Source organism: Misgurnus anguillicaudatus, chromosome 21 (assembly GCF_027580225.2).
Source record: "Misgurnus anguillicaudatus chromosome 21, ASM2758022v2, whole genome shotgun sequence".
NCBI lineage: Eukaryota > Metazoa > Chordata > Actinopteri > Cypriniformes > Cobitidae > Misgurnus > Misgurnus anguillicaudatus.
This window is the reverse complement of record NC_073357.2, coordinates 24,676,119-24,685,621: the sequence shown is the minus strand read 5'-3', so window position 1 is coordinate 24,685,621 and position 9,503 is coordinate 24,676,119. Positions and strand designations below refer to the sequence as shown.

Genomic DNA, 9,503 nt, shown 5'->3' with positions numbered 1-9,503 from the left:
ACGGGCGGGAACTAATACTGTGATGTAAAATGTCATTTTGTACAAAATATTTTACATATTTTTGTATAGGCTTTAGGTGAACCCTCACACATTGCTATTTCATTCAAAACAAATTATGAATGCTGACCTTTCTTGGAAGTGTTGATATTGCACGTGTATAATTTAAATATTTTTTTGTTTCAGAATCTTTAAATATGTGCAAATATATGAATCACTTTCCCTTAAACAACAATGAACAAGTTAAAGTATAAGCAATTATTAAACCACAATAAACATTTAAATATGTGCAAATATATAATTCAATTTTTCTTAAACAACAATGAACAAGTTAGATTATAAGCCATTAATAAACAGCAATAAACCTTTCATTATATTTGTATGCACAAATGTACACTTTACAAATTAGATTTATATCAAGATACCCATTTTGACCTCACAAAAAAGGAGGATTAGGGGCCACAGGCCTCGGTGCACAGATGTGCTTTTTTCAGCAAAACAATATACAAGCTGTTTGTGCTTGAACAGAACACAGCACAACAGTGTAGCTTATAAATAACACAGGGGAACACAACAACTGTAGAACATGAACAGTAATATCGAACAGCAAAATGAATGGAACAAAATATAGAACAATTTACAACCCATCCCCTTTGTCACTCAAGGACACTAAATAAGGTCCACTGCCTCTTGAAATTATTCAAATGTCTCCAAAAGTTTTTCCATCAAGTCCTTTTAAGGGGATGACTTTGTGCTGTCACAATAGTTTTTTTTGTGACCTTGTGTCGGTAGGCCACACAGCGCACAAATGTACCACCTAACTGGGGCTTCTTGGTTAGCGCCACTGTGCTGTGCCCTCTTCCTTTTGTAGACTGTTGACCTTGCCAGTGACCGATGGGTGGTCAGCAAGAGGCACAATTAGGGGTCCTGCCTTCACCTGACTGTGGGTGGGCTGGAGTCCGGCAGCAACGGTGTGTGTCAGAGTGGATAAAACAGCAATGGAAGAGTGGAGAAAAATGGTTGTGGCTGAGCTGACGGAGTGAACAAAAAGGGCGGTGGTTGTGTGGAGAGAAACGGCAGGGGCTGAGTAGAGGGTGGAGGCAAACTAAGAGCGGCTCTTTGTTTTAGTCTCCTGGTTCCTGCCAGAGACGGAGTGACCTTATACTGCACTTAAGGCCGGCTGGTGTGGGGTTGTTCATCAGGAAGCTCCAGTGCTGGGGGTTAGCTGGTGCCAAAAAGAGACTGCTGACGGCGTAGGATGGATAGGCCTCGATCTGTGACATTTCTGGCCAACAAGGCATCCTGTCTCCTGATGAATTCAGCAACGCTTTTGGTGTTAATTTTCAGTATGGGAATCCCGAGCATGCTGAGTACAGGATCCTCAACAGTCACCCTTTGCTGGACACACCGGTAGAGCCAGGTGACCTCTTGTTTCTGCAGCAATGCTTAACTCTTCGCTCCACAGTTTGGGTGAAGCCACAGCTGTTTAATGAGGCACTACATGAGGCGGTTCTTTCTGGAGTCCAGCAGGTGGGCCGTCGATTACCTTTTTGAACTTTAGTTTTTGCACAATGAAAGATTCTGCTGGATCTCCATTTGTGCGACTGAAGAGCGCATTGCCCCAGCGTGCCAAGTAGAGACTGTCAAACTGCTGAATGTTCCGGACGTGGAGTTCAAGCTTGCTCCAGGCACTGATGACCTTCTGCCTTGTAGGGTCACTGAGAGCAAGCTTTCCCTTCTCCAGCGCAATCTCAACAAGCATCTAGGCTGTTGCTGCCTCTTCCTGTCTTATACCATGCAAGGCGCACACTGTTACGTGTGCTCCCTTCAGGACATCGATCGTCCGTTGGATAGCCCCCACTGTGATCCTCCTGACATAATGACGGAGATCGTGCTTTGATGATGTATGTGTCGATCAGCTGGCCATCAGTCAGGGAGTCATAGTGGATTAAGTGTCCTGCACGTATGGCCTGCATGAGCAGTGCCATGTCGTCTTTGTTGTATGAAAAGATGGCGGCAGAGAGTGCAGACTTGAACGGGGCATATTTTGGATGGTGATCTGTTCTGACCGTTGCATTAAATCGGTGTATCCAATGAAAAAGTCTAGCCATACTAGCATGCCAGCCTCTGCCTAGTTGCTGAACAGTTGCTCCAAGGACGAGACCCCATGGACACGACAGCAGCCACGGTCCACGTACATCAGTTCAGGAGGTGCCTCTCCCGCTCTCGTGTACCTGTCCATGAGGCCTTCAGCCATAGGCCGCAGCTTCTCCAGGGACTCCTCAAACGTCAAGACAGATATGAGGATCTGCACCTCCTCATTTGTTTCTTGCAGATCTGATAGCAGATTAACATGTTTTGGTACACTGTTGACCTTTTGTGTTTTAGTGGGTTGTTGTTGTTGTTGTTGTTGTTGTTGTTGTTAATAATAATTTACCTTTTTGTTAGAGTCGTACTTAAGCACTTTACCAAACGTGGACATAATCTGAGTACGATAGTCCTCTATGTTGTCCGTCTCAGCTATAAGGAAGGCCTTCCTCATCAGTATTGGACATGGCAGCTTTGCCCTTGGTGGAGGTAGCTGAAAGGACATGCTCAAATTCCCTGAAAGCAAAGAAAATATACAGATACAGACCTCATTAGTGATGGAAAAACTCATTTTCAGAATTGGCAGTAGCATTACATCTTATGTACTCTATTACAATGAATACTTTCTGTTGTAAGGAGTGAATACTTTTCACTCCTCACAGTGGCTCTCCAGCACCTGTCTCCACACATTGCCCTCAGCGTGGCCCCTCATCAGACAGATCACCTGCTTGTCCACACCAAGCCTGAAATTAGAGCACAATCATTTAATGCCCTTGAATCTTCATGTATTGCTATGATTTAGAATTCAAATAGCTATGAAATGATGCAGAGACTCACTCACCGTAATGTTAGCACAGCAGGGAACATAGCCTTGAGAGCTGGGCTGAGCTGATCCATGATGCCTGACTCCCATGACTGGAAACGGCCAATGGAATGCCCCTCCGACTCTTTGACAACTTTCCTGTATGCATTGCAGGCCAGCACCCCCGTAAGCATGGAGTACCAGCCAGCTATGCCACAGATCTGTCTGACCGTGTTGGAGTAACCACAACAATACAGAAAAGCAGTCTTATTGCCACGTGCCGGGCACTCAGGCCTGGGACAGCGAAGACTGTGCCACCACACACCTACTGGTCTCCAAAAAAAAAAACATTGCTGTGAAAAAGGGGTCTGCCGAGGAAACTCTCTGTCCCACCACTCCAGGGAATTCCGGGGGATAAACTACATTTGGTGATCTTTAGGACTTTCCTCCACTTCTTACGGCCATGTTTGTCCTGGTATGATGTTGCCCTCTAGAACAGGGCATTGACATCGTCCTACTTCAGCCACTGTAAATCTGCTTGTGGCAGCCCATGTGCAACAGACTCACACATTTTGTGCCAGCCCTCAAATGTTACCTGGTAGTGTAAAAAAGACAAAACCATATCTAACACCACTCAGAACTAAACTGTATTCTTGCATTAAGTTATATGCATTACCTCAGGTAGCACCAGCTAACACGGCTGAAGTGTTACATCTGCAACGGTCGCATCAGATGTCTTCTCAAGACCAGGAGCTGGTGCAGAAGCCGGTGCAGGAGTCTGAGTGCCTGACTGGCCCTGTTTTAGTCCTCTTTGTCTGTCCCCTGCATCCCCTGTGAAATGAGAACAAACACTTAGGTAGGTGGGGCGGAGGAAGTGTGGTGGTTGCTTATTTGATTCAGATTATATGCATTAATACAGGGTTTGTGCTGTGATATACCTTGTCTTTCAAACGTAGCAAGTGCTTCAATCAGCAGAGAATTATCCATCCAAGAGTCATCCCCTTTGGACCCTGATGAGCTGCAGGTGGCAGTTGTTACAGGAAGGACCACGTCCTGTTGAGGTGTAAAATACAGGTGAGTTTCAGCTTTGTGCAATGCCTAATAGAAACTTCATAGGTTGTTACTAAAGTCATCTTAACCTACCTTTTTCGCAGGAAAGTGCTGTTTGCTGGAGGCGGTGGCAGTCACAGTCACGTGTGCGGTGTGCTGGAGGTGGCAGTTGCTGCAGGACGAGCTATGTCCTGTCGATGTGTCTCTAAAATACAGGTGAGTTTCAGCTTTATGCAATGCCCAATACAAACTTCAGAGGTTATTACTAAGTCATATTAACCTACCTTTGTCGCAGGAAAGTGCTGTTTGCTGCAGGTGATGGCAGTGCTGGAGGTGGCAGTTGCTGCAGGACTGGCTATGTCCTGTTGAGGTTTCTGTGAAATACAGGAGAGTTCCAGCTTTGAAGTTTGTATTAACATTGCATGTGTACTAACAACCATGGCTGTTTAAAGTCACCTTAACCTACCTATATCTATTGAGAATGTACTGCCTGAAGTGCTTGAGGGACTTAGTGGTGATGTCGTCCTCCTTCATGACAAGCCACTGTCTGATAGAGCAGTAAGCCTCCTGAGCCATCTTTCTCTCATGGTCATTCCCAGCTTGAGGGTCAGCTTGAAGGGGCTTGTGCACACTGTACCACTGCCACATTTCTTGAAATGTAAAAGACCTGAAGCTGCCTTTCCTGTAAATGGCCCTGTTTACGTACATTTCAAGATGGCAGGAGACCGGAGGGAACAGCTGCACATATTTAAAAAGGTAAGCCTTTACCCACTCGTTATTAGTGGCTCTTCTCTCGTGTTGGCTGTGTTTCATGTGGCAATCAAGGATACTAAAATATGACAAAGAAAGCATAATTAATTTATGACAAACATACTGAACATAGTTTGATTCTGTTTAGTGCAACATGCTTACTATTTGATGTATCCAACATCATTTTCCACCAGCCATTTGAAAGTTTTGCCTTTGTATTTGCCAGTTTTAAATAATTTTACTATGGATTTTATTCATTATTTAATGTACTATGTAATAATCATAATTTTGTAGTTGTTCCTTTGCAATGACAATGAAACTTGACCTCATTGAGGTACAAGGTAATGTTATCCCTTGTAATTATTAAAAAGTTGCCCTTTTCAAGATGTACACATGTAACTTGTATGTTTAAAGATCACTTTATTAAGTTAAATAGAATAAACATTAAATAAGAATATAAATACAATAAACAAATCTGTAAACCTTTTAAATAATTGTAAAGATGCACATAAATCTGATAGATAGACAATTGTCAATGTTGTTGTGCTGGTGGAAGTACCTGTTTGTGAGGTAGATGGTGGAGGTTTGGTGATGGTGAAAGTGACCTTTATGTTCTCTTACTGACAGTAGTAAGTGTGGCATCAGTGCAGGCATATTCTGTTGTAATTGTAAACGGAGCCTTTGGAACAGGAATCAAAGAGTCTGTTCTTAATTTTTTCAGGTAGTCATGTGGAGGGAGGACTGAATGCTGGCACGGTGCTGGAGGCAGCTCTTTTGAAGATATTGATGTGATCTTTGATATGGTGGCTGATGGAATTTTTGTTGCCTGCAAGTTGAGGAGCCTCTCCTGACGACGGATAAAATCACAGACAGTTTTAGTGTTAATTTTGGGTAGAGAAACACCTAGTTTGCTCAGCACTGGATCATCTGCCAATATGCTATGTTGAACTCTCTCATAGGCCTTTGTGATGTTTCTTTATTCAGGGCTTGTCTGAGAACTGTGAGGTGACACAAGTTTCACAAGGGTGTACATTAGCTGCTTGTGCTGAGCGCTGATGTTTTGTTGAGCTGGCGCATAGCGCTTGGACATCTTAACACGCTGAACCAGGGCAGCTTCAAGTTCATCACTCTTTGTATGACAGTCAGTATAGTGTATTACCTCAGTGAGTTTTATAGAGTTTTTGAAACTTCTGTGGCTGTTTGTCATGCTCTTCCACCTTATTTCATGCATCAGTGATGGCGTTTCTTTGATCTGTGGTAAGGCTCAGCTTGTCTTCAGTCAGGCCGACCTCCACCAGCAGAGAACAGAACTTCTCCAACTGCTGGAGCCCAGGCAGAGGGTTGGAACTACAAGCATCCTCCTGTTAAAGAGTACAGTAATTGCACGTTAAGTTAAAATGCCTAGACTTTCCATAGACTGGCTGCATTTATAAATAAAATTTACAGATAATATGTCATTCTAGTATAGGAAAGGCTGGAGGGTGAGCTGCACATGTCTCTTCAGTTGTGGGCTATGTTGTCACCTGCCTCTGGATCACTCTGATATGCTTCATCCTCATCTGGGACAAGCTGGCCAGGCTGGACCACCTCTTCCTACAGACTAGGTCCATCCATTGAGATGTCGAAGAGGCTGAAGGGAACAAATTCACCCGTGCTTTGGCTGAATAGATATTTTAAGCCAAGCAACTCAATTGACATCACTTGAGCAGGTTTACGGAAATTCTCCTCTACAGTATCTCCAAACAGCTGGTGGCATCGGGAGTTAAGGCAATCGATCAGAGGTGCTGAGTATGTTCTGTGTCGTCTACCTTTTCCACCATACACGGCATCAGTACATTTAAGTTTCAATAAAAATTTATAAAGGATGTACTTACTACTTCATGTAGCCCACATCATTTGACACAAGCCAGTGAAACGTGGCATTCAGATATAGTCCGAATGGCAGCACCAACTTCCCCAGACAGCGTAGGCAAGGGCAGTGGCCTCATTCAACAGCTGGGCAGGTGGCAGAGGAAAAGTCCTCCGCCTCTCCTTGTGGGCCCGGGCCTCGTTTGTCGCCACCAATAAGGCCTGTTGACGATCCACTGGAGCAGTGGGGTTTTGAAGGCGGATGACTGGATTCGCCATATCAAGGTACACTGAAATAAAAACCTTGAAGGTAACTATTCTGTATGCAATCAAAAAACTAATTTATGCCATTATAAAAACTAATTTATGCCATCATAAAAACTCATAAATAAACCTCACAAACATCACCATATCTATTCATGTGCAAAGATGAATTAAAGGTGGTCAGTCAGTGTGCTGATCATTACATAAAATTACTAGTAGTTATGAATGCATGGTTACTGTACTTTCATTCAACTACCTAAGAATGATTTACTAAACCACAAAACCAATAGTTGGCAATAGGTTAAAGCAACACTAGAGTTTTTTTAAAATAACGTTTCCAAAAAAGTTTTAGTCGTTCATCCACTCGAAACAGGGTAAACGGCACTTTCACATTCGCTTTGCACCCCTATATCGGCCAAAACCGCACTAAAGAAGTTTCCAACGGTCGGGTCGCGGTCCTGTAGTTCGAGTGAAATCTACAAAAACTTGCTTAACGGCAGACCTACAATCCAATCAGAGCCAGCTTTGCTGCAGTAGGCTAAATTATTTACGACAGTGGTAATGGACAATTCCGCTTCTAACCTGTAGGGGGAGCAAAGAGCGAAAACTTTTGTGTTGCTTTAACATCAAACACCAGTGAAGCACAGTGTAATGGCCAACATGAAAAAAATGTATAGTGTTATAGTAAATTGTAGTGTTATAGTATTTACAACACTTTCCTAATGAATTACAACAGCATACTACAAATTACAAGTAGTATATTGACCAAAGTGAACTGATACACTGTAATAAATTCTGTAGTGTAAGTTACTTTAGTTTTTACTACAGTAAACTGTAATTTGTTTACATTACTATAGTTTTTATATTACCACAGCAACTATATACCACAACAAATTAATTCAAGTACTTTACTATAGTATGGTTAAAAACACTATAGTATTAACTATAAATTACAGTACTAAAGTATTTTTTATCTGGAATATTAGTACAATGAGTACTAACACTAGTAATGCACAATTTTGAATGTATAGTATTTCAAAGGTTTTACGTTTTTATTTCATAGATGCAACGGAGAGGCGGTTCAGCGAAAAATCGGCAGCAGGAAGTAGCTGCCATTGACAGCCGGAGGTCCTGACATATTAGGAGAGACCTGAGTCGTTTCTCAATACCAAGTACGCCAAACTCGGACTTGTGTCCTTCGTAGTTCGAACTTGCAAGTTCAGACTCGTAAGAACGAACTCCTGACGCGAAATACATTCTGGGAAACTTCGCTGTCATAAGTCCACACAAGTCTCCTCTGATGCATCCTCGATAAAATTGGCGGATCAAGAACACATCCGGGGATTTTATGTGAACTTGGGCTTGATGCGAACTTTGAATTGGAACAGTACTTGGGCCGCGACTGATGACGTTTCACAAGTCCACAAGAACGCAAGTACAGATAAGAACGCATATTGAGAAACGGCTCTGCTATTTTGTGGCAGCCAATCAGTATCGTCCAACGTAGTAGCAACCAATCACATTTAACTGGAAGTCAAGTGACAACAGTGCCCGCAAATTTTCACAATAGTGGTGGTATTTGGCTCAGTAAGTTTGTATATTAATTATCAGATTAATAGATAATTGTTGCTTTGTAAGTTGGATTTTAATTTGTTTATTTTAGTTTTATTGCTATTGCTTTGTTTTTGACAAAACAGTTATTTTAAGAACTACCTCTGTACACTCTGTTTTACACCTCTTGTGTAACTGCCTTTTCCCCCAAAATCTTACTAACTACAAAGAAATTTATAAGAACTGCTTACCAGGTGTATATATTATGAAAGAAAATGTGATCACTGCTAGCTGCTTAATGACACAATGCAATAAGAATAGTCATTCATGTGGCTGCATCCATGTGTACTGGTAATAAGGTAATTTGGATATTAATGTCACAATTTTCTTATGAATCCTCTAGGTTATGTTGGAAGAGGAAATCGAGGAGAAATGCAAGGGTTTTACTCTGAAAACACCCATCCAGGGTTTTGCAGTGTTTGGTGCCAGCTACTTGAGAGTGAAACGTCGTTCAATAAAACAGTTGCAATCTAAAAGCCTACTTAATCTAACTAATCTTTTTTTTCTTTCTAAATAACCTTTAACTTAAACTTTCCTTGTTTCTAATTCTTTTCTTTCTTTCTAACTATTCATAAAGTTATAACCATTCTACACTTAGAAGATTTCAAGTACGCATGTTAAATATCTTAATATAGTTTAATTACATACATTACTAAGATTTAATACTGTGCATGATTCGTGCCTTCCTTTTGTTGCTTTGTGAAGCTTTTGTTTACTTTCATTCATTCATTCATTATGTGAACGTGTTTGGGCAAGTGTGTGCATTGTCCAACATCTGTAATGAAAAAGAGATGAATGATATCAGTACATACATGTTGGCTACTTGTCATTTGCAAGTGAACAAAGTTATAACAAATCTACACTTATGGATAGATAGGCGGCAGGTAGAAGATTAGTAAGAAAAACAAAGAAATTGTTTTTCTTTGTTCTCTTGCAAATGACAAGTAGGCAACGTGTATGTACTAATGTCATTCATGCCCTTGGGAATGGTATAACTGGTGTGAGATGATGTACTGTAGAGTATCTGGCCTGTGACTCTGTGATGCCTGGCTCTACTTATTCTTCAATAAAAAAAATTAATTATCTGATTGTT

General features: G+C 41.7%; 2 long non-coding RNA genes across 9 annotated transcripts; one reads left to right on the top strand and one right to left on the bottom strand.

The window, feature by feature from the left end:
- Window positions 1–2,736: 2,736 nt before the first annotated feature.
- LOC129439586 (uncharacterized) lies at window positions 2,737–3,937 on the bottom strand. The gene is made up of 4 exons (XR_008642851.2): window positions 3,826–3,937; window positions 3,564–3,718; window positions 2,927–3,482; window positions 2,737–2,828 (listed from the first exon to the last, which is right to left on the bottom strand). It is a non-coding gene; the product is annotated as an uncharacterized lncRNA (long non-coding RNA).
- LOC129439577 (uncharacterized) lies at window positions 3,603–7,952 on the top strand. Of its 8 annotated transcripts, none has more exons than XR_012360397.1 (6): window positions 3,603–3,743; window positions 3,844–3,961; window positions 4,233–4,693; window positions 5,409–5,578; window positions 5,672–6,820; window positions 7,863–7,952. It is a non-coding gene; the product is annotated as an uncharacterized lncRNA (long non-coding RNA). The 8 variants fall into 8 exon arrangements; XR_012360398.1 differs by having other exon boundaries at window positions 5,409–6,058; window positions 6,156–6,820; XR_012360396.1 differs by having other exon boundaries at window positions 5,409–6,058; window positions 6,151–6,820.
- Window positions 7,953–9,503: the final 1,551 nt, after the last annotated feature.